Consider the following 25,772-nt stretch of genomic DNA (forward strand, 5'->3'; position numbering starts at 1 on the left):
GTCTTAATATGGAGGCTTAAAAGATTACTTGAGTGTGGACAGGAAAAATATGTGTGGGGTAAATGGAACTGTAATATTAAATCATATTCCAAAAGTTGGTTTTTTTCTTTGCTTAGATAGAGAAGTTAGTAATGTAGAAATCTCACTGTATATTTGGCTACAATGTTCAGAAAAAAGTGTGGATAGGCAAGGAAGTATGGGTGTGATATATTATCATATTCTAACCCATCCGGCTACCATATGAAAATGTATTTTGACTATTCATACATGTAAGTATATGCATCCTACACATATACACAAACAGCTATTTTTCCTTCTGTTGCTTAAATAATAGCCACACTTTTTCTTCTTGAAGTTTAACAAAATATGCAAAAATTGTGTTGTCTATAACTGTGCTATCTTGTTGCTCAGTGCGGTCATCTAACAGTGTCCCAAAACACAAACACACACCCATACACATATATACACCCACCCACATATCCATATAACAGGAAAACTGAAGCTCTGAATTTTCCAAGTGTAGCTACACCCTTTTAAGAATGGTTTACAGCTTTTGTCACAGTTATGAGCACATAGAAGAGAAAAGCCTTTCTCTATAAGAGTCTTGGGGACCCAACACAGGGAACGGTAACACCACACCAGCATGTGCCATCTCATTTGTGAGCATCTGATAGACACAGCCACCTGTAGGATTTGTGTTTGTTTGCTTTAGACTGGGACAGAAAGAGTTAATGCAGCTCTAACAATTGCTTTGAAAAGCACTGTATTATGTTGATTATCAACCCAGGAACACAACCCTTTAAAAAATGGAATTAATTAATTCCTGCATATATACAGTCCTGTATTTGTGCGCATGAGGTACGAGTATGAAGTACTCAGTTAAGGCTCTTAATGAGGAAAATAACAGAAGTATCTCTGGTTCTTGTGCAGACACTGCAAGTAGGATTTCAATAGGTTCTTGGTGCTTCTGACATGCATTGAGACTGGCTTCAGGAAAGCAGAATTAGATGAAGACAGTAATTTCAGTCTCCCACTCTATACATAAGACCAGCATCACTTGTCATAACAGGCAAACAAACTAACAAACAAGAAGCTTGTAGCTGAAGGCTGACCATCAAACATCAGGAAAACAAATAGTTTGATTTCCAAGATACAGTTAATGTTTTCTTTTGTGAGAAGAAACAAGGATTTCTTCTAAAAATGAATACAGAAGACCTGGGAATGCTGGACAGAACAATACATTTATAGGTGGCAGACTCATTATTTTGTTAACAGATGGATAAATCAAGGACTCTCTTGTTATTTTATTTTTGCAGTGTACTTTAAAAACACTCTCACGCCCACTTAGTGCTTCCTCATCGATAACACCAGCAGCAGGGGGGGAGCCAGTGTCACCTTCCATAAACAGGTACTGTTGACATACGGCTTGTAAAATAGAACAATTTCAATAGGGTTAGAGCCAGCTCAGAGAAAAGGTGCAGATAACAGTACCTTATCTGACAGTATTAGTCAAAAAATATGCCTGTGTATTTGAAGTCTCGTATTTGTCTGATCCACACATACTTTGTTGACACGGGGCCAAGACTAACAACGGGTCTAATTGGTTGTACAGATCAGACAGTGATGTTGAGGAGTATGAAAATAATATTGGCCCAATGAGATGTGCTTTGTGTTTAAAAGTTGTCGATTTTCTGCTCCAACTTGGGCTGGAGTCACAACAACTGACCACAGCCAGCACTTAAACGAGGTTTAATGAAGCTGTTTGGCTCAGGGCAAGGTAACCAGACACACACACAGAGCGTGGATGAGAGAGCGCTGTTAATGATTGGTACAGTCTTTCCAAAAAAACAGATTGTTTTTTCCTTAAAAACAGCATGGGAATGATATAATTCCTGAATTTTTATGAGACCTTTCCCAGGGGTCTGGAGATGGTTTTGTATGTAACAAACACAAATGTAGAGGGAAGAAAATGCAGAATACTGAGAAACTCACCCAGCCAGACAGCGATTGTGAAAAAAAAAAGTATTGTGGGGAGGGTTAATGCTTGGAAAACAAGAAGGGAGAAGTGGTGGCATCACAGGTTTCCAAACCTCATTAAATACATCTTACTTATCCAGCTGGTAGTCCAAAGCTCAGATACTGGATTTAGTGCTGTGCTATTTCATCACATCAGAGTTGTGCCTGTGCATGTCGTTTCACCTTAAGAAAATGCTGCCCCTAAAAATGTACCCTGCACTTTTTTCTGAAGTTTCCAGCCAATGCTGGACTGTGTGGTGATTGCATCAGTCTGACTTTCCATAATTTTCCCCACTTCTCATTGCTGATGGCTAAATTCCTCTGGAAATTCCCCTGTGTTCATCAGTGAGAAAATAGGTTTTCTGTCTGCCAACGCAACCCTTGGCAGACACCGAAATGTCTCATGTATTTAGTAGGTGAAATATCTGGATTATTGTCACAGCGTTCAGCAGAGGTATCCACTCATGTATCAACATTGTCTGTGTCCAGAGATTAGTTAACAGGATAAACATCTCGTAAACAGGAGTGAGAACAGTTTTTATGAAAACAAATAGGCCTTACATCAATGAGAACTCCGCTAAAAAGCAACACCGAACTGCGATTGTTTGTATCCAGGAGGATTTTATCTTGCATGGATTTGCATCCCTTAAGCTTCACCCTCTAAAATTAGTCTTAACCACCAAAAATTTGCCTGGCTTACACTCCAACTGTGGTTGAACCACCAACTTCCATCCCTGAACTGATAAATTTGCCAAGACTGTCTCAAAATTGGACACTGTTCATTAAAAAGTCAATCCAGTTTAACTTGAAAGGTTCCATCTTACAAATGAGCATGAACTAAAATATGCTTCATCCTAGCATCCCAGGCCTCGCACACTTGGTTCTCCAGATAGAAGTCTGCCTCTTTTCTTATTTTCTTTCCTTCCCTTACCCTCACACCCCCCTCAATTTTCATAAGTGAAATTCATTGCTTTGGGGTTGACTTTTTCAAACCACACGCATTTCTTAGAGTCATTTGCCAAGAAACGTCTGTAAAAGTATTTCTAGATGTTTGGAATTTCCTAGCAGTAGTATGGAAGTTTGGTTTTTTTGAATCTCTCACTCAGCAGGAGGAAAATTGCGCTCAACATGTTTATGAGTATAAAAGCCATCTGTTTGATAGGCATCCTGGAAGAAGACTGAAGGTCTGACTCTGAGATGATGAAGTGAAAAAGAAAAGTTTCTGTTTCCTGTTGCTGAGAATTAATTATACTGTTAATAGTGTGTTAGAAAAAGTAGGAGTGCTTTAAGTTATTACTTAAACCCAAAGAAATAAATATGACTTTAACAAAAAGTTTTGCTGAAGCAAAATCCACCATAACTTTTTAAATCATTGGTCACATACCCAAAAACCTGCACTGAGATGCTTTTCCATAAAATGTGCTCCAGCACAGGTTTCCCCCCACCACTTTCCATTTCTTTATGGATAAAATATTGGGATTTTTGAGGAAAGTGGCTGTCTTCTGTGCCTGACCATCACCTGCAGCCATAAATTTTAGCTCTCATATAAAGACCATTGATGTCACCTTGCTCCTTGGTTGCATTTCTTGTAATTGTTGATGCTTAGTGGTTTCCCTGGGATGCCTGGAGAGAAGGAACACTGTGAAATGGGATTCACCCCTTTGGTGGGAGTGGAGGGTAGGAAAGAGAATGAGGTTATCCCTCGCCAAAGCTGATAAAATAGTTCAAAACCAACAAAAAATCCAGAAATCATGAGAGCTGGGCTGCTCGGAACCACTTTTTGGAGGAATCCAACTCACTCTGCTCTTTCTAGGAGGAACCAAGGGAGACGAGGCTCTAATTTTACCACTGTAGCTGCGTTCATTATGTGCGGTGTGAATAGACTCAGTAACCCCTTTCTAAGATACTATTTAGATGTATCAGGTCAAAAACAGTTTACTATGTGATGACTTTCTAGTAGTTTACAGTAACACAGTTTAGTTGCCACATGTCTATAGCTTTGAAAACTATCAACAAAGCCACTATATACTAACAACCGAAAAAAAAAACCTCGTACAACACAGGATATCTGCAAACAGGCCACTTGCAGTCTCCTGCTTGGGGGATTTGCAGGAGAAAGACACCTCATTGCCCCTGAAAACCGCAAAAGTCTCATCCTCTCCTCTCCTCTCCTCTCCTCTCCTCTCCTCTCCTCTCCTCTCCTCTCCTCTCCTCTCCTCTCTTATTGGCAGCCCAGGTTCGCTCCAGCTGCAGGATCGCCCTTTTAAAATGCAAATTCTTATTGCACAAAGCTGAATAAATACCGATGGTGAAGGTGGACAAGTCTGCTAGACTTCGGTACACACTGGTTTTGTCCCTCCGTGTGCTGGCACGAGTGCCAAGTCGGGGGTTTTTGGGGGGCTGCCAGCGGGGCGAGATGCCACTAGTATTTTCTTTAGTGCGTTGTAAACCCCAGGTGAGTTTTGACACCAACCGTACCCTTTGGCGGACACTCACTGCATTATATATGAACTGCTTGGATCATGTTGAGTGCGGAGACTCCTGTAATGTCCAGAAGTATTTGGGTGTACAAAGAAAAATACAGCTGAGCTAACAGAGGTTTAAAAGATGCTGACTTGGGTGCTTGATAGCCCCTGCGTAAGGCTTGCTTGTCAACATTACCAGGCGAAATCTATGAAATCTATGCCTTCAACCTGAATATACAAGGAGAGCCAAAATAACACATTATGAGCGTTAATGCAGTTGAAAGTAAAACCGCATGTTTTCCAAAGGGTTTAAAAGCTCATTTGAAGTAGGGCAAAGGGTCAGAAAAGAAGGAGTCCCATTTATGTAGCTTTGGCAACTGCTTAAAAATGAAGAAGCCCCACTTAGAACATGTACATTTCATTATATCACTGCTGCCCTTGTCACCGACAGGAAAAGCAGAGATGATCGCCCTACATACTCCAACAGTTTCCCGACTTCTCCCAGAAAAAAAAAAAAAAGAAAGAAACAGTTCTTTGTTAAGAATGGAAAAAGCATAAACCCCAAATGATTTTTTCTTTTTTCTTTTTCTTTTTTTTAAGGGGATTTTTATGATTAAGTAATAGGAAAAAAATACTGGGTATGTTTTACGGTGCTGTGGGCAAGGCTGTGCTCAGTGCCGGGTACCATGGGGGCTGCAAGGGTGGCTCATTATCTCCCGTGGCAGAACACGAGGGGCTGGATGAGCTGGGATGGGAGTTGGCCTGAAGGGGATGGGGTTGCTTGGGTCAGTCCTGCTCCTTGCTGGCTCTTTATCCCAGTCCCAGAAGGGACTTCATGGCTTTCAGGCCATGCTTTTGCTCTGGCCTTTGCCTTGTTGCAGTCTTGGCACCTGTGTTTCCCAAAAAGTAAAGTCTTTTGTAATTAGCCAGAAACCTGTCCCCTGGCTTGATCTGACCACTCAAATCCCCCTCCTCCCTCCCTGCCACCTGTAACACCTGAGGCTCTGATCACAGTATCACAGAAGCACAGAAAGGTTTGGATTGAAGGACCTTCAAAGCTCCCCCAGTGCCACCCCTGCCATGAGCAGGGACATCTTCACCAGCCCAGGTTGCTCAGAGCCCCGTCCAGCCTGACCCGAGATGTCTCCAGGGATGGGGCATCCACCACTTCTCTGGGCAACCTGGGCCAGTGTTTCATAACCCTCATCGTAAAAAAAATTCTTCCTCATGTCTAGACTGATTCTCTTTGGGCTGTCCCAAATTCAGAGCAGCAGTGAATGAGGGACATGCAGGATGCTCCATGTCCTATACCCCACACAACTCCAAAGACTACGGCCACCAGAGAGGGCCAGGGTGCCTGGACCAATCTACCTTGGGTCTGGAGAGGCTCCATGAACCTGCAAAGATGTGTTGGAGAGAAGCTGTCAAGCTACCTGCCCCCCAGGACCATTGCAGCTTTCTTGCCAGCACACCTGGCTTGTAAAAATACAGCAGGAACACCAGTATTTTACACCTCAGGGACTGGTTTCCAGTAAGTGCAGCCTTTGGTGTGAATTTCTTGATCGCATTTTAAAAACCTGCAGATCAGCTGAGTGCCAGAATCTGCTCAGAATGAATCCTGCCCATCTCACTGGCCTGGGCTTACAACAAAAATTGATGTGTTAATGGTAAAATATCTGAAGCAAGTTTGTCTGTTTTTTCTTTAGGGATTTGGAAAGAAAAAAAAAAAAAGCATTTCTGTTAAAAAGAAATACATCCCAGGTCCACAGGCTTGAGCAGAGAGCAAAGGGAACATTTTTGTCTGAGGTTTGAGTTAAATCACTGGCAGGACATCACTGCTTTTCGAGCACTTTAACTCAGATCCAACAAAAATCTATAAAAAGCTGTTAAGTTGCGATGAAGGAGAGCCACAGAGGTAATGAGTTTACTACAGTCCTTTAGGGTAAACTCCAGCCTACTGCAGGGTGAGGAGTCTGACTGCTGTTCCCAGAGGACAGGCAGGTATTGCTAAAAGAAATGTCCCTCATGGACCTTCAGCCTCCCCATGTTCCTGCCAGAAGCCCTGGAGCAGATCAAGAGTAGATCAAGAGCGAATGTGAGCCGTTGATCTGTGTCTCCATTACAACATTCGGCTCTGTTCACAGGCTGGAAAGGGCCCTTGGCTGGAGCAGCAGGTTGGGCTGGTGGTTTTATGGGGATGAATAAACACTAAAAGGTGAAAGAACTCGAGTGACAGAGGATGCTGGGGAGTAGGGTCAGAGCTCCCCAGGGAGTATCTGCTGGGCACCAACCAGAGCTTTAGGAGATCTGTGTCCTTCACATTCAACAGCATTTCATTTCTGCTTGACATATGCACAGGGAAGAAGAGAAGAGATATGAACCCAAAGAACCTAAAATCAGACAGTTTCAAGAAAGCCAAAAGTTGTCATAGAGGGGTGGTAGCACAATGACCAGCAGCTGCAAAGCATCTCAGAAACCTGCCTGTGAGAAGAAGGAGGAGAAAGAGCCCAAGTGTGCATCAGAGCTCTCTGCAGATGCCACTTCTATTAGCAGGGTAGCATGAATACTCCTTTTTGGGGCTGTGAGTGATGTAAGAGCCTTTGGAGACCACAGAGACTCCTGACAATGCATGTGGTGGGAGACTTTTGCCTAGGGAGGGGAGATGATGTCCCTCAAACATCATGCAGAACCTCAGCCTCCCAATTCAGCTTTTCTTATCTCCTGTGGAAGAAAATGTAGTGACCTCTGCCATTCAATACTATTTATTCTATCAAGTGAATTTAAATGTATCTTTTTTCTTCCAATATGGGGACAGCTTTGAGGACCTTTGGGGATTTATGGCTTCAGAAAGAATAAGGCAGTGGGACAATCCACAGGTTTCATCCTGTAGAGCAGTGCAGAGGGATGTTTGAGGTGTTCCAGCTTTATTTATGCAATATGGAGAGCACTGACTGAGAGATCTTAAAGATACTGGGACTGAAAAGACAGTGACAACGACAGCTACAAGTGACGGTGGCAGCTCCAGAGATGTGTTGGACTCTCTCATGTGGGTGAGTATTTTCTGCAAGCCAGAGGCATTTGGCTTCTTGCAGCAGCAAACTCTTTTCCATGTCAACATTTCCCTCTTGCTTTTGAAATCAGAATGACTTGAGGGTCTTCATGTACGAGTCTAAATTAAATATTGACTAAGAGGTTTCATGTGAGCTTGAGTGTTTTTAAAAATTCTGAATGAATCCCACAGGGCAAGTTTATAGCTGTAAAATGGATTCATGTAGAATAAAGGACGTATGAACTAGAGACATAGAAAAAGTCTCAAATGACAGATGAGTCAGCAAAAAAGAGATCAAGAAGATGCAAAAATAATATTAGGGATATAAAGAGACTGGAAGTAGAGATAATTTTCCTGTACTAAAGTAAGGAAAGAAAGTTTATCTAATATTTCCCAAATTACTCCTCTCCAAATATTTGTTGGTTGATTTGCTTTTCCCTTCCAAAGCCTCAACAGCCTGATTTTATTTTCCTGGCTGTGTGGAGAAGCAGGAACACCAGCAATACAGATTCCAACATGAAATTCTACTTGCTGCCTCGAAAATCTATACCTGGTGTTGAAGGGATACAAACATCAATTTTTATTAGACCTTTATTTGCTACTTTTAAGCAATGAAGAAAATCTGCTACAAAGTAAAAACATATGTCCTATGAGAAACATTGATGTGCACAGATAGTGCTGTACATCCCTAGGGTACTAAGGGGATAAAAGAGTCAGAAAGTCATTAGCAGAGAGGGACAAAATAATTATAAGACATGTTGAATTAGATGAATCGCAGCTGAACTTCTTTAGTTCCCTTTTTGCTAGTCTGAATTTCAAATAATCCTTCTGTAAGACACTAATGATGGATCCAAAACTAAAGGAGCGAAACCAGAATATGTAACATCTTCCCAAGTAACATATATATAGTCTATTTGGGTTAATGTATTATAGAAGCACAATATATTAAAGTTCTGTAAATATTTACTGATGCACTGCTCTTTCTAGTACTGAGCACAGTGGACTGATGTATGTGTTCGTTAATTACATCTTCACATCTTTAGCTTTGTTTTCTTCTTTTCTCACATTATTAACAACAGGAAAACAACATTTGAAATAATGTGGTTGCAAAATCAGTCTTTTCTGCTGATTAAGAGTGACCACATTTTAGTATAAAGTCTTATAAAAATATAGAAAAGAAGTTTGGGTCATTTCTGCACCTAGCTACAGAGAAAATCAGCATTGCTTAGGATTTCATATGCGTTTTATTAGCTATTCCAGCTCATTCTTCTTATTAAAGTTCATTCTGAGGTTTGACTGATTTTCCTTCTGTCTCTGCTGGTTTGGTCCTTGAAAGTTCAGGTGGTTTGGGAGGCCTTTTCTCAGGAGCCCTCACGGATGGAGTGCTGGGACCTTTCCTGGAGTGGATGTCGCTTGGCTGGTGATGGGGATTAGTTTTTAGTGCCACATCTGAAAAGTGGAGCACAGGGTATAAATGTTGACATAGACATCTATTTTCAGCTGAAAGTCTAGTGCAAAATGCTATTTCCATGCTTTTTTTTTGCTAGTGGTTTCATCTCCCCTCCTTTCTGACAAACTCAGTTGATAATCTCCAGGAGCACCAGAAATGAAGGGAGAAATGGAAGGAAAGAAAGTTTTTTTTGAACAGAAAAACTTTCAAATTGCAGAAGTGAATTTACATAAGATTTCCACTTCCTTTTAGGTTAAAACCCCTTTAAAACCAAGTTGCTATGTTGTCAGTACTGGATCCAAATTCAAACCATTCCAGGCTGGCCTAATTAAAACAAAATCTCCAGGGCTAGTGTCAAGGGACCATTCAGAAGTCTAAGGACAGAGCCTATCCCTTCATCAGAAAACAAAGAAGAAACCCTGAATATGTATGAAGATGGTCAGGAGCTTTCCCAAGCTCCCACTCCTCTCCTTGGGAAACCAAAAAGTATCAGCTTTAAATCTCGTTGGTGCATTTGTGAGACACAGACAGTCATTGTATGTGAGACCTACGGTATTAATCACCTCTAGATTTCCCTTTCCTCCTTCTAAAGAGGGGATTTTCTTTTTCTTTTATTATTATTATTATTTTTTTTTTAAATGTCAATAAATAGTCCTGCCTGAGATTAGACTGTCAGGGACATAATGCCAGGAAAAAAGTTGCAATGCTCCAAACTGGAGGACCTTGACCTGTTTCCAGAGTCAGCGCTCAGGAGGTGCAGGTAACCGCTGCGGTTTTGCCCCAAACGCTACAAGTGATGCTTTATGGCACAGCTGAAGAGAGTGATGGTCCCACTGGTCGGAATATGCAAACAGCTCTAGATTAAAAGAAGCCAGATCACCTCCCAAACCAAATATTGAATTAGGTCTGGGAATTTTTTTTCCATCCCTTTTTTCATCTCACATTTGTGCAGCTCTAGTCTCGGCTGTGTCACTGGCTTCTTTGTCCCCACGTCCTGAAAAAATACTGAATATCTCAAGCTGTTGTTTGTGCTCAGATTTCTAGTCTGCTTTACCTGTGACATTAATTCAACATATCACCAACAAATAGGCTTCTGAGCACAAACCAATGAGTTCTTAGGTGTCTTTTGGACATTTCCTCACAGTAACATTTTTATTTTTTTTTTTGCTGTGTGCTTGCTTGATGTGTTTTGGCTATATGTCTCGATGAGAATAGATGTCTTTTCCTTGCTTATTTTTTCATTTGGCTGTAAATCAGTCTCTGGTATGGCAGAGTGGCACAGCTATGGGTGACCCTGCAAAGATTTTCATTAGGATGTAGAACATCCAGAAAGTTTAAGTCTAATCCTCTTCCTGCCCTCCTCAATGCCACCCATTCTAGTATCAGCCAGAAGGAAAAATTATGTCACCTAGGAAGAAAAAAATAAAATTAAAGTGTATTTGAACTTGTCCAAAATGACAGATCAGCTCAAAATTTGTCTTCTTTTTAAAGGGGAGAAAAGGGAGTGTTTTTCTGATTACCAGAATTTATTTTGTTTGTTCAGTAACTGGATTGTTAATGATATCTAACCTGGAGTGACCTTCTTTCACCTCCTTGTGTCTTTTTAAACGGGACGTGAAGAGAAACTGGCTTTGTGATGGGACAATGTTTTCATGCCACTGTGTTTTAATATCCTCCTCAAAAATGACATCTTCTACTCATTAAAGGTAGGTCAGTGAGTGAATCTAATAACATATTTGTGGAAACATAAGGAGCTGAAATATGCCCTCTGCTTTTCAGGAGACAAAGGTCTTTCAGAAATGCCGGAGAAATTAGATTCTATTTTTCCAAGGCATCAAATTTTTTTTAAAGCAACCCAAAATGTGCATAATCATATTATAGGCAATCAGGGTGCTATTCAGCTACTATATCAAACAGGCATGTCATTAGCGCAGCAGGCTAATTGCCTGAGCTTTCCTTGACCTGGGACTTCGACATTAAGGCTCTGGGTGGCCAAGCGATTTTCATAATTTTGTCTGTACTCCATGAGTCTAGAGGAAATCAAGGTCTGTGATTGCTTTGGTAATTTTCCTTTCAGAACAGATTGCTTGATTTGACATTTTAAGTACAGTATCTTGTAACTCACAGGCAGGCAAACCTTTCAAAGAAACTGCTGTGAGCACAGTCTACTGTTTTCCTTTCTAAAACACTCTTCTGTGTCTTTAGGAGACTTATCGTTGTGAGAACACAGCAGCAGATCATGAGAACTGAGTTGCCACTGAGATAAGGTCATGTTATGTAGAAATACGAGCTCTTTAACCTCTGATCTTTCCCCCCACTTCCAATTTTGTAACCTTTCGCAGCATGTGGTTCACAGTGAAGTCAGGAGAAACACCTGGATTCTTCTCGGCTTCCCCACAAAGAACAGGACAAACTTTTTCTGTTTCAGCCTTTTTGAAAATCCATGTTGTGCTGCATCGCAGGTTTCTAACTGGCTTCCGCCAACAAAAAACCTTCTTCCAACTCCTCAGACATGATGATGACAGCCATCTAAAATATTTGCCATTCCTAAAACCATGCTCAGAAGAGAATTTAGCTTCTGACTAGATCAGTAGCCAACAAAGGCAGCTGTTGACATTTAAGCAAAGGTTTGGGATGACATATTGTGAAACGGCTGCATCCTGAAATCCAGGGAAGGGAGCAGAAGTCTACAGTAAACTTGAATTAAGCAGGATGTCTTTTTGACCAGAACTTCAGCATGAAATCCCAAGTCAACTTAAAATCAATGGAGGAGATTGTGATCAGTGTTACACCGCTTGGTGTAAACTGATTTGAACCCAATACCAAATCGAAAGTTTCCATTTCCACTGTGTGTAGGAGGGGGAAGAAATGACCCGGAGTTACTTTAGCTCCCTATGATAGGTGTGGAAAGGAAGAAAAGCATTTTCATTTGGCTGAGGTTGGGAAGTTGATTTGCAGAAGTAGAAAGAGCAACCCAGTTTAGACGTCTCTCGCTTGTTCCCAAATTACTCACTATTTCTGAAGCTCTGAGTTTTGCTCTGATCCTTCCAATGTCTCTGCTAGCATGCAGTAGACTAAGAAACGGGGAAAAAAAAAATGATATATTGAACAGTTTTACCATTACCTTGAGTAGCTTGGTCAGCCATTCACCCTCTTTTCTGCTCTCCTCCCCCGAGCTCTGAACTTTTCCAGGGAAATGGGGATGTTTGGATCAGCCCTGCAAAATCTGCAGCTGGAGTTAAATATGTACAACACATAAAAATCAATTTTCATTTCCGTACTGTTTGTTCAATTTCATTAGTGGAAGAAGAATTTAGCAGCTTCAATAATCTCTCTTTTCTTGCCTTTTCCTCAGAGCATTTATATTGGAAAGTGCACCATGCAGACACATTTTTCAAAGTGATAGCAAAGAAGGAGGAAAATCACTCTCCTGAAAGCTTTGTGTAAGTTGATGGCTACAGAAAGAATGTTTTAGTGTTTAAAGCCCTATGATGAGATCACACAGAGACACTTACTGTATGAGATTAAATCTGAAAACTTGTAGTGTAATGTTATTTCATAGCAATATTTTGCAATTCCAGATTTGAATCTTTGTGGTCTACTAGTGCACTAATAACTTCTTGAGCTGGGAAAAAAGTGTTTCTAGGAACTTTCCATTAGTATCTCCAATAAAACTTACTAAACACAGGATGTTCTTCATGGTTTTATTTTCATCAACATTTTAAAAATATCAGTTTAACGATTAACTACCTGTGGTATTCCTTGATGCAGGAATTTTCTGAGCTAATTTGTGTATTGTGACACTGGAGAAAGTGACTTTTTCTTAGTATTGATTCAATCAAGAGTCAAAAGGACACATTAAAAGTTTGGCAGAGATTCAATTACAGCTGGACTCTTGAAAAGAGGAGAATTTCAAGTGTGGCCAAAGGAAAATCTTCATTGCATTTCGGGGAACATATTTTCTTGGTCACTGCAACAGTTCTGAGCATACAGCAAAGGAGATTGAATACACGAGGGACTTTGTTGACTCAGACTGTTTGGAGAGATATGACATAACAGAATCATAGAATCATAGAATCACGGAATGGTTTGGGTTGAAGGGACCTTCCCAGCTCCCCCAGTGCCACCCCTGCCATGAGCAGGAACATCTTCACCAGCTCAGGTTGCTCAGAACCCTGGCTTCAGATAATTATTTCAGCTGGTTCAAACGAGCCATGGCACTATCATTTATTTGGCCTCTGCATGTAAAATCTTATCCCGTGAGTGGCCCAGGTTGTGCATCATGAGAACAGTTTATCCTTTGGTCTAACAGGATAATCTTACAGCTCAAGCAATAAAGTCTCACAGTGCTGGATCCAGAGGTACAAGAGGTCTCCAGCTCTCAACTGGAGCTCTTTTTATGCATAAGAGTATAAACCCAAGCACGTGTCTGCTGTGCCTTGGCAAGGGGAAGGCTCTCTCTTCTCCAGGCGACATGTGAGTCTGCTGCTCTTGCCACTATCTTAGACAGTCATCTTCTCTGTAGGAAGAATGGATTTAATTATATCACAGTTTCCAGTTTTATTAATGCTCAAACAATACGAGCATTAAAGTGAAATAATATGCCAAGTACTGCAGAGGCCACCGAAACGTTTCCTGTTATTGTGTTGTAATGGAGATCGCAGTAATGCGGAGCCATTCCAAACGACTGCAGCAGAAAATGTCTTTAAGCCTCTCCAAGATCCGCAGCTCAGCAGAGCTCTAAGGACCGTGGCTCTCAACAATAGAGTTTCTAGGAATTAACATCTGAGGTGGCAAAGAATTTGCCCAGGAGGACTGGGCACGGCTCAGACACTTGGTTGCTTTCTGCAAGACTTTTAAATGAAAAGCAGATCACATCTGGCAGGGCTGAGAGCTGCATTTGATAAAGGGCTACAACTTTCCCTAGCCACAAAGAACTGACCAACCCCATGAGCAGAAATTATTGACAAATATAGGGTGCAGAAAAGCCACTACTGTTCTGAGAGAGCTCAGCTGGGTGGCAAATTTCTTGCAGGAGTTGGCATTACTTCCCACTTTCCCGGAGGGGCCGTGCTGCCGACACAACAGTATTACTCAAGAGTAGAATGACATATAGCAGTGACTGTGATTCCCAGCAAGGTTCTTGTTGGGAGAGGAAACCAGCCTTCCATATGACATGCCTGTGAATCTTTATACCAGCTCACAGAGTCATTTGCTCCATCTGAAATGAGCAAATCAAAGTGCAGCTGTTTAAAATCTTCTGGTCATCACTGTTGGTTTGGGGTTCGTACCCCTTCTGGAGGACAGTGTTCTTTCAGTCCAGGTGTGGAACTCATCTGAGATCCTTATCTGATGAGAGATGCAGCTGAATTTCACTGGCAATGGCAAAACTCCATGGGGATAAGATTTCCTGCAATGTGATTTAACCAAATTCACACACATAACTCCTAACAAAGAAATGTGTCTCTTCTACATTTTAGTCCTGTTCTGCTACTAGACTTCAACATTAACTTAGTCTCTACCTTCTATCTGAACTATTTTATTCCTCCACCTTTACTGCAAAGAAAATTAATTCAATCATTTCAGCTCAATATATTTTTCTGGAAGGAATTCAGGGTGACATCCATGAAGATTGTTTCCTGCTGTAGACAGCAAGTGGTTTCTATGTGCACACTCTCGTTATGCTTTTCCAAGGGATTTAAATTCAGTTAGAATAAATTACAGGCCTTTGAATATAACACTGGAATGAAAGTGAAAATTACAGTGTTCTCATCTATTTACATGGAGACTCTTTATAAATAATGAGTCAGTGGTTGCTCTATTGTGAATTGCCTGGACTGCTGACCAACCTTCCTTTTTCTATTTGTTTTTATTTTTTTGTTAATTATTTGTTGTAACTACTTTAGCTGAGAATGGCCAGGGATGGCTTAAACCATAATTTCACAAAGAGAAGCTCCCAGTGATAAATAGAAACTGAGCTGGTTACAAAAAGCGGGCAGTTTGAAAAAAACCACACATTTAAACTTTTATTAATAATTTCATTTTACAACAGTGTTAGTCCTTGTCCAAGTGGTAACTGATGTCAGAGCTGTGCAGGTGAATTTACTATCACAGGAGAAAACAGCAAAGCAGGCTCAGGTTTAATAGAGCATGTTCTATTTAGAAGATGCTTTAAAGTAGCAGGGGTAAAACCAGACCCCTGAGACATCCCAGGGTCTCTGGACAGTTTCAGAACACCAATAATCTACGTTTCTTCACCCCTGGGATGAAACAGGTTTTTGTGCAATTGGGAAACTTGGTGACAGATTGTATACAATTTTTTGTATAAGATTTGTTCTCTGTAACAAGTCACTTAATTGCCTGCACACATAAATGCATTTTTGTGAATTTCCTTCTCATGCTAAAGTACCACAGAAAAATTGTTTATGGACAAAGAGTGAAGAATTAAGCCCTCAAACACTGAAAACAGGAGGGATCTATCCTGTCACTGGACTTTTGGAAGTTGTTTATAATACAGGAATTAACTCTGCAAAATACACGTTTACAGATGAATAAGGCTGCATCTTTGTGTCTTCAGCTGAAGATATAAAGTACATACAGAGAATTAATTTCTCCAAATCCCCTTTGCTTCCAGCTGGACACTTACTGGGACTATGTGCTGCACTTCAGGACAGAAAGATTTGGAAGCAAAATCACCTACAGACAAAACTGGCAGAAAATTAGGAGACAAGCATGTGCATGGGCAATAGAAATCCTCTTTAAGAAAAAGAGGGAAAAATTGTGAAAGAGAGCCAGACTGCATACAGTAGTCTCAGTGTTTGCACTGGTTAAACCCCTTTTATCTCACATTCATAAACACAGGCTCTCTATATGATATAAAACACATTTAGCTGTCATTGAAATGCTGTGATTTATGGAACAGGGCTGTCCCTAAGAGGGTAACAACACTTGGTGCTTATTTTGGCAGGTGCACTAATTCAAACTGCTGAGCAGCTCAAAGAACAGCTAATGCTAATGACAAAAGGTTAATGATTTTTTTCTTTTTTTGTATTGGAAATATTTGTTCAGTATAGGAACTGCTTCATATGTGAGCCCAGCTCTAGCCAAGCAGATGTCAGCTCACTTTGCATTTGGCAAAGGCAGCATTTCAAGAAAATACTATTTTAGTTTCAAACGTGACTAAGTAGCCATCAACATCTCTGGACTAATGCAAAGACATCTACGGACCTTTGCCTTTCCTTCATGTTTGCATTTGATAGGTGATAATGAATGATCTATTTCCTTAGTAAAGCGGAAATGACATGTTCAACAGAAAAAAACAGTATTAAATATATTCACTTGTCTATCTATCGGTTCTGGGTTACATTTTGCAATTTCTTCATTATTCTTTAATGCACTTGTTACCTGAACCTTCTTCTACCTTAACAGATTTGTAGAAGTGTCTGTAACATCTTAAATGAGCCTCTGCTCTCTGCTGCTTGCTAACTCTCTAAGTTATCTTATTGATAAGATAACTGCATATTTTATAAATGTTCATTGTCACCTTCAGCAGGATGGAAGCCCATATAGTCAAGTCCTGAACTTATTTTCATCAAAACCCCTATTGCCAAAAGCAGGACACAAAATATTGTCTGTCCGAGGCTCAGACTAATGCTGGCTGCAGGAAAGGTCCCTGTCACCCTCTGTTTGAGCTGAAGTTTTTTACAGGAACAGCAGCATCTTTTGCACATGGCATATTTATTGGTGCAGGAGGCACGTGGGGTTCAGCCAACTGGTCCTGGAGAGCAACAGCTGGTGGGAGTGAAGCAGAGATTTTATCCTCTCCAAAGCTGTATTTTTAAAAATATGAGACATTGATGTAGATCGGCAGGGTTCCTGAATGTCACCTGAGCTGGTCTGAAGATGGAAATGACCCCTCTGTCCTTCCTGAGGTAACCAGAACAGAATCAGGGTAGCCCTGACCCTGGTTTGGGGAGCAGGTGGGAGGAGGAGGTCACGTTCCTGGGTAATATGTCAGTCAGTCATTAAACCACGTGCCTAGGCCAGGTTCCTCAGTGGCTTTTATTGGGTATGATTATCTTTCTCTTCCCACCTTATGCTGGTGATGATGAATATCAAGCATCTGTCCATCCTGCACTGGGAGCAAATAGGCACAAGAGAAAGTCTGGGAGCTCTGCATAAGGAATATTTACTGGGCACAGCACTGGGAAAATGAAAAAAAGAGGTTTTAAACCCTTTTTAGGGCTTCAGAGGATAGATCACTCAAGACGCAATGCTTTATTGTCACTGTCATGAGCGGTCAGAGAAGTCCTGTACACAAACACATCGAGGCCATTCGTCTGCCACAGGACAAAAATCTCACGAGCAACAATATTAAAGGCAGCAGAAAAGTCCAACAATAACAACAAAGCAGCAAAATCCTGGCCAGCAATGAAAAGTAGGTCATTTTGAATGCATCCAAGAGCTCTATCTCCATAAGGAACTGGACAGAAGCCAGAAAGACATTTGTCAAATTAATTAAGGAAGATCAGGTGCCTGTCCCCCTTTCTGCCCTCTTCTCATTAACCTTTGGCATGAAGACAGGTTTGAGACAGACTCCTAATAACAATGATTTTTTCCTACATAGTCCAATGTTATTATTATTATTTTCAAAACCACAGTGCTGCTCTCACTGAGGGCCATGTTTGCCTTGCACAGCCAAGTTATCTCTGATAACTGGTGACACCACTGCTTCTTCTGGCTCTTCCTGTAGCCCAACATATGCAAAACTGTTTAAGGTTCAGCTCTGGACCCAGCTGGACCATGCTGAGGACCAGCAGAGCATCAGGGTGGCTCTTCACATTACGAACCAAACCTGTCTCTTCACATCATGAACCAAACCATTCCCAAGCCTTGATCAGAGCTGGAAAACCCCATAAGCAGTTTCAGCTGGAAAGTCTCTGCAAGCAGTTGCAATGGCTTGGTAAATGCCTTATGCCAGGAGAACTCTCCATTTGAAGAATTTGGTTAGATTGTCCCTTTTTTATGCTCTTTTAAGAGACCTGTATCTAAAGTGGTTGCATTAGGAAAGGCAGAAGTGAGCAAAAAGCCCCTGGGATTTAATGAGTAGGTGTCTGAGCAGAAAGCTCAAGTCCATCAGCTATTTGCTAGGAAGGAAAGAAGGAAGTCTGGAAAGCATTAGGAACAGAAGGACTACTAGACATGAAAAATTGTATTTTTAATGCTGAAGTTATCAGCAAAAGAGGTCAGCAGAGTTCACAAGGAGAGTTTTAACAGTAACATCACAGCAGGACTTGGTAAGTAAGATGTTTGTAAATTTAACATTTTTTTTTCTCCACCATTGGTCAATATTTCCCTCCTACCAAAGTCAAGAGTTATTCTGGCTTTAGTTCAGTTTTTCTTTTGAAGGACTCCTCTCTGAGAAAGATGAATTGATGATAAAATATGTGAGAGGATGGCTAAAGCATTGGATGAAAAAAATAGATTATGGGCACAGGGTGTAATATCTGGTAATACTGAATGCCTAGGAAAGAAAAAGACAGGCTGGTTATTTTACTCAAGAGCAAAGAAAAGGATGGAAATCTGGATGCTCTAACTGAGGCTTGGTCCAGGACTCAAATCCATAAAATACATTAGCTCTGGGGTGAATGTAGAAAAGATTCTTGTCCAGGTTAGCCAAATATCTGTGGCTTCAATAGAAGCCTTTAGGAAAATATGCAGCAACTAAACCATTTTTATTCAGTGTCCTCCAGACATAAAATACTCTTTTAGCTGTTTAAGGCTAGTTTTTCACTCCCACCCCTCCTGACCTGCCTTACAGGACTGAGGCAGGAGCAGAATACAGAGTAATGAAAATCATCATCTGCTTTTGTAGCCCCTGTGGCCCTGGTATCAGTTGTTACTTACTGGCCACATTTCTTCAGTCTTATTGATGTAGGTAAGAAAACCTGCTACATGAAATTCACTCTGAGTTAAAAAAAAAAATACATAAAATGAAAAAAAAAAGAATGGTTTATGTGAAGCTTTTTGCAGGGAAATATCCTAGAGTAAAGTGTTGTTTGCCTCTTTGAAGGAAGATACATCACTAAGCCACTGTAACTAATAATAGTGTGATATTGAAAGAGTGCAGAATTTACGGGTGCAGTGGGATTACTTTTGTTAAAGCAATAATGCCTCATTTGTTCTTATGACAGAGCTTTACAACAGTTACACAGGCAAGTCTTTAACATCCATCAACATTACTGTCTGGATTGTATTATCTAGGAAATCCCAGAGTCACTAGCCTACAGGTTGAATTAGCTGCAAATTCATTTCAGATTAGGATCCCTTTTGTAAATGCTGCAGTCACTCAGGCAATACCTCAGAGAAAGCAAGGGGATGTTATTGAATTTTGTGTTAATAATTCTTTAATTCTTTCCCAGCTCTTTTTTTTTTTTTTTTTTTAGCCACTGCTTCTTGAAATGCATTAAGGCATTAAGCTGACTTAAAAATAACAGCAGCAAACACTTTTCCAAAAAATCTTCTTTGTGTCCTTCCTGCAGGAAGGAAAGCTTTTGAAATACAGTTTATAGTGTATCTGTCCCTCATTTCAGGTATTTCAAAAATACACCAGTATATAGGCCCAGAGCAAATCACCCAAAGACTCCTTTTGATATTTTGGCCATGTTTCTGCAAGCTTTGCCCAGGTACCTCCTCTACACCTGCCCTTACCCAGTGGTCCTTGGCCAGATGTCATCTTGCAACACATAGAGCAACTCAACTCATCTTTCCTCTGCAGAGCGAGGAGACCTCAGGAGGGATGAGATGGTCTCTTCCCTTCCAATAAGGTCCTTTGCAGCACGAAAGCCTTATTTTTGGGGACGTTGGGGGGTTTAGACATTGCTGCAGTACACATGAGAATGAAACCAAGAACAAGGGTCTTATTGTGGTTATTCGGTTGTAAATGTAGGGCAGAATTGCTGATCAGACCTGGATTTAGCCTGGGATGCATTTGGGTCTCTCTTGAATTTGCTTGCATGTGGTATTCCAGCAAAGAAGCCTGTGGGCAGGAAAGAGTGTGCTTGACTTGAGTGTTGGAGAATGTTTGAAGAAAATGAAGTTTGAACTCCAAACCACAAATATTCACAACAGAATCTTGGTTTGGAGGGTTACACTGAGCCAACCGCAGGGCAGAGCCGCCACCACATGACTGCTCAAATGTCACCTACAACGCTTGGATTTTGAATCGTCGTTGCTGAACTCCTCCCAGGCAATTCTCAGGCTGAAGTATTTCTGGCAAATCATTCTGAACAAAGGCCGAATCTGAAAATTCACTTGTTGCCTGTATCACGCATGCGAATTGTTTGCTCGGCATCTTGTCATAGAAAGAATGGAGAAATCCAAATTAAGGAGCAGATCCCTGCCTTTGAGATTGTCAAAGGATCCCATCTGTGCAAGAGAGCTAGAGCTTGCTTTAAACGCCCCATTAAAGTCTGTGTTGATAAAACGCAGGACATTGCCATTTTGATTCTTTACATTTCTAACCTGCTATGTTAGCATTTTTTATGTAACATAAACTGTTACCCTGAGAGAAAAAAAAAGGAAAAAACCCCTCTCCTCTGCCCTTTTTATAAATTAGTTTAAGCTTTAACAAGACAGTTTTATGTTCTCATTGAAGAAATAGACATTATTGTGCAAGTAGCCGTTAAAGCATCTGTTTAATTTAAACCTTGTGCTCAAGCCCCAGCCCAGGCTGCAGACAGCCTGAATATCTACAGGTGAATGTGGGTCTCAGCACCATTTTTCCTACCAAAAACCCAATTAATTCCAGTAACCCTCAGTGCAGATTTTAGCCTGTAATTGAAGACAAAGTTGCAGATGTCTTTCCCCAAAGAGCAATTGTGCATTGATTTGGTAAGTACATGTTTCAGGTGGAGTAGCTAGTTTTCTAGAGACCATAAAGCCCCAATTCCTATCCAAGACATAGGTCTCTGTGACTGCCACCCCTCCCAAGGCACACACACTTGCAGACACAGAAATAAAGGCTATTTTAGCCTGTCATTCTCTGCAGCCAAAACCTCACCTCTGTTCACTGGGGTCTTTACATAACCTGACCTCCAGAAGCCAATTACATCTGTTTTCTTTGTGCTCATGTGTTTCTAGTATTGACACCAACTTTGCTTTCAACAAAGGGTGGGTTCCCATGAACTCCGTCCTTTATTACCAGCTGGTTCTTATTAGAGATTAACCAATAAAAAATGAGTAATACAGTCGGCAGTGTGTTCCTACATGTAGCACTTTTCCATGTGTTTCAATTTACCAATCAACCAATAAAGCCCTGCCCTCCAATGAACTGCATTCCATACCTCACATTTTTTGCTTATTTTGATAAATGTAGCTTTTCATAGATAAAAAGGGCAAGAATCTGGCTAACACTGTCTACTGTTAGCTGGAACATTGATGTTGGTTAGATGAATTAGAGAATGCTACTTGATCTTTTCTCTGACAGCTTATTATGCCTTGGTTCCTGGACTTCTAAAATTTCTCTTGCAAAGCTCCCTGTCACTGTGCTTAGTTAAAACTTGTCAAAAAATTAACAAACCAAATTTCAGGCTTGTTTTGCTTTATTTCCTTCAGCATCGAGTAGGCAAAGGAGATTTTGAAAGGGTATGCTCATATCGCTGTTGTTGTGGAGGCTTCTGCAAGCTGAAATTCCTTATCCAGCATTATGGGTGGTATTCAACCTGAAAATGGCAGTTCATAAAATGGGTCATTTCTAGTACAAACTTTTGGGAGGGAAAGTAAAAAAAGTAAATGGCAACTTAATGGATTCCTTAAAGAAAAATCTGGGAGCATGCTTGTAAAGTTATGATTTTCAACCCTATCTTCTCTCCTGAAAACCCTTACATGCATACTTTATTTTAAGCTTTTAATCAGTTGCACTCAGGTCAGTAGGATTGCTCATTATTTAAAAATAAATGCATGCATAACCATTCATTAATTTTCCTAATTTAAAAGGAACAGTTGAGGACCTGGTTGAGTTTCTGGTGTGAGCAGAGAAAGATCATGATCCTCCCCGGAACCACCTGTGAAAGCAATATCAGCAGTACTGTGTTGCCCATTGGGATGAAGAGAAGAATCTTCGATATAGCACTGCTGAAGTGTTGAACTTGTAAAGCTTTATTTTGACTCCTTTGGTACATTATAACATTGAAATTGCAGCAAGTTATTTTTGTGATAGACAAAGGATTTATTTTAATATTAATTCTCCTAAATAGACCTTCCCTTTGACACTGAATTCTGAACTTGGCTTCATTATCACTTTTCAGCAGGAGAATGAAAATACAGTAAATATTTCCATTAAACCAAGCTGCTGAAAAGGGAACTTTATTGTTTTAAGGTAGTTCAAAGTCGGCTGAAAAACTCCCTATAAAAACAGGCACAAACTCCTTAAACCCCCCTAAGGTATAAATGTGCTAAGTCAATGCCTCAGTGCCTCTGACTCCTTCACTACCATTTTCCCATTTCAGCCAGGGAAAGTTCAGCCTGTTGGAACACACGATCCAGAAAGTCACTGGAAGTTCACCACGTAAGATACAGAAACCTGACCTTGATGCCACTCAACTATCAGCAAACCTGGGTTTTCCCTAGGTGTCTCAAAGACATTTTAACTCTCTTAGACTTTTGTGATTCAGGGCACTAAAAAGCAGTGGCCACCTTCTTTAAGGTGACAACAAAACTAACAGCTGCAAATGCTCACACAGTCCTAAAGACACGGCGGCTTTGCACTTGAATATACTGTAGAACAATTAGTACAACTTCAGAAAGTGTCCATCATGAAATACCAGCTAGAAATAAATACATTCAGTGATGCCTTGAGCTTTTTCTTTTCCTTTGGGTATTTTTATGGGAAACTCCAGCCCTATTGGAGTGAAGGACAAAACTTTTATACCCAAGGAAGCCCCAGCAAAACAGGGAAAGGTGCGAATTTACATCCCAACAGTTATCCTCTATAAATCACTTCTTAGATGCTCCTTCCAGAATAAGAAAGTTTTGGCTCTGCCTATAGCACTTCCCTGAACTGTCACCCTTGCAGATAAGGTTCCTGTGCTGGCTCCTCTTCCCTTGCCTTCTCCTAAGGCACAAAATGCACTTTCTAGGTGTTTTTCTCAAGAGAGCACAGGCTGTTTCCCAGCTGTTGGCATGACAAAAAAACGAGGTCAAGATCCTGAAAGGATATAGTGGATGACGAACCCATTGCAACTTTTCCAGGCACTGACCTCCCCTGCCACTGATGGAGTCAAGCAAGAGAGATCGGTCCATCACCTTGGTGCTTTTTGGAGGGAGTTTATATGTGCACAGAACTAAATTCTTCATTTCCAATTGCAATTAAGGGAAGATGTCAGCAATGGACTATTTGCCGTCTGATACTTCTCCCCATACAATCCTCGGTGGTGAATTTGCATCCTGTGCCCAAGGTCCCAGAGTGTTGCTGCAGCTTTCCATGAACCATCCGCTCCAGCCCCCCATCAAGAGTCCTGAAGCTCCAACACACAACAGTAGTTTCACTTAAGCACAATAGTTATGTGGCAAATGCATTCCATTAAATAATTGATTAAGTCTTATGTGAAAAATAGAGAGTACTGCAGAAGATTCCTTTCCAGAAAGGGATTTTTTTAAATAATTGGAATTAGATTCTGGGCTGGAGAGAAAGCTGGGGTTGGCTGATAACATTTTGACAATGATGAGTGAGGCTTTAGGAAATATATACAGCCAGGATTATTGAAGTCTTTTCAGCAGCAGAGCCTCCAATTCAGTGGAATATGAAAAAATATTTGTCTTTTTCAAGTCACCTAATCACTCTAGAAAGCTGGCAGCAATTCAAGTGATGTACACTTGAAATGTCAGGCTAAATTATAGATTTCAGCCTTCAGAATGTGCCATTAAGAATAATTCATTTTTGTTTTTCATTTGAAAAAAAATTGAACCTTAACCTTCTTTTTGTTTTACATGTCGGGTTTTTATTGTTTATATCAAGGAAGTACCAAAATAAATAAACAAATGAATAACCGGCAAAACAGAGGAGAACACGAAGTGAACAGCATGTTTTCTGCAAATCAGCAAATATGAAAGAAGGAGAAAGAAATATGAAGGAAAAAGGGCCACGTGCTGCCCACAACACTAAGAATGTATAAGTCATCCCAGGTAAAGTCACAGCACAGCGAAGTACTTGAGGACGCCTTCAGCTTTCAACACAAATTTTTCCCATTTCGGTCCATGTGACTTAAGCATCTTGCTGAACTGGGCTGGCAGAGGGCAGTCAGTTTAATAAACTCCTATAACTGTGCACAGATTTACATTATTATTGCAACAGGATGATTCATGTTCTAAGGGATGTTGACAGCATCTCTTTGAACAAAACTGAGCATTTTAAATCACTGTTTCAATCACTAGGCAATTCTGAATTGGAGTGAGCTGTTACTTGGGAGTGGTGGGGTACGATATTGATAATATACCATCACATGTATGCTCAGAGCTGCACAGTGACATTTTTTTGGTACCATTTTTTGCTACCTTCTGTGAATCCTACAGTGACCAGGAAGGTCTGCCAAATACTAGTTTTCTGTTTAACAAACACAAGGCTGCTACCAAGAGGGGTTTTGTTCCAATATACAACTTATTAATTATTGCTGATCCTGCAAAGGCGCGATGATGTACTCCCTCTGCCGGCTTCACATCTGCAGCCAGTTAGGAAACAACCACGAGTCTCTGTGCACTGATCGCAGGGTGGGAAAAGATGTGTTAGGCTGTGATACACAACAGCTCTAAATAAAATATAATTGCTAGGATCATTCCTTTTGAAGAGAAGGAGAGGACAGAGTGACCACAGTAAAATGCCCTGTTTTCCCAAAAATAAGACCTACCCATAAAATAAGCCCTAGCATGATTTTTCAGGATTTTTGAGGATGCTCAAAATATGTCCTACTCCAAAAATAAGCCCTAGTTACAGTTCATTAAAAAGTCAATTTAAATAGTGTCCAGGCAGCTATACATATGAAAAAGTAAGCATCTTTTGGAGCAAAAATTAAGACCCTGTCTTATTTGGGGGGAAACAGGGTGCTTTTGGTGCAGAATTGAACGTGATGCTTGAAAAGGGGTAAAAGCTGGGCAACCCCTGCTGGTGTGCTTGGCAGTGTCTGTTGAAGTGCTGTATCTTCCACAGAGGGAGTCTGAACTGTAAATACACTTCTAATAATGTCATTCTCCTAACACTACTGAAGGTCCTCTCCACCTTAATTTAATCTCTGTGAGGACAAATGCCCTCAAAGGAGAGAAGAGTTGGTCTAGCTATTGGCTTCTGCAGGGACACTGAATGGCAAGGCCACTCCCTTCCTATCTCTGCTTGGTTTGGATAAATCCAGCTCAGTGTTTTACATGCCCAGAATTCCTGTTTTTGCTATAGACCTAATTGCTACAGACCAAACTTGTACCTGGCACAAGAAACTCACCTCACTGTTGCAGTGGCCTAAAGGTCTTTGTGGTGAAGTCCAGGAGAAATCAAAAAGGGTCTTGCAAAATAAGTCTGCATCAGAGGGAAGGGACATATGTCTGGGATATTGAATACATCATGTTGGGGGGGAGTTGCAGGTGGAGGATGCTGGGTGTGGTACTTGGTCCTGTGAGGTGACTGCCTGGGACCTCCATGTGTCTTGGCCATGGGGCTGACTGAGGCTCTTCTTTGTCAATGATATGGTGCCACCAACTGAGATGGGCTCTGGTATCAGTGCTATCTCCCTTTTTTTGGCTTCCTGCT

Source organism: Nesoenas mayeri, assembly GCF_963082525.1.
Source record: "Nesoenas mayeri genome assembly, chromosome: 12".
NCBI lineage: Eukaryota > Metazoa > Chordata > Aves > Columbiformes > Columbidae > Nesoenas > Nesoenas mayeri.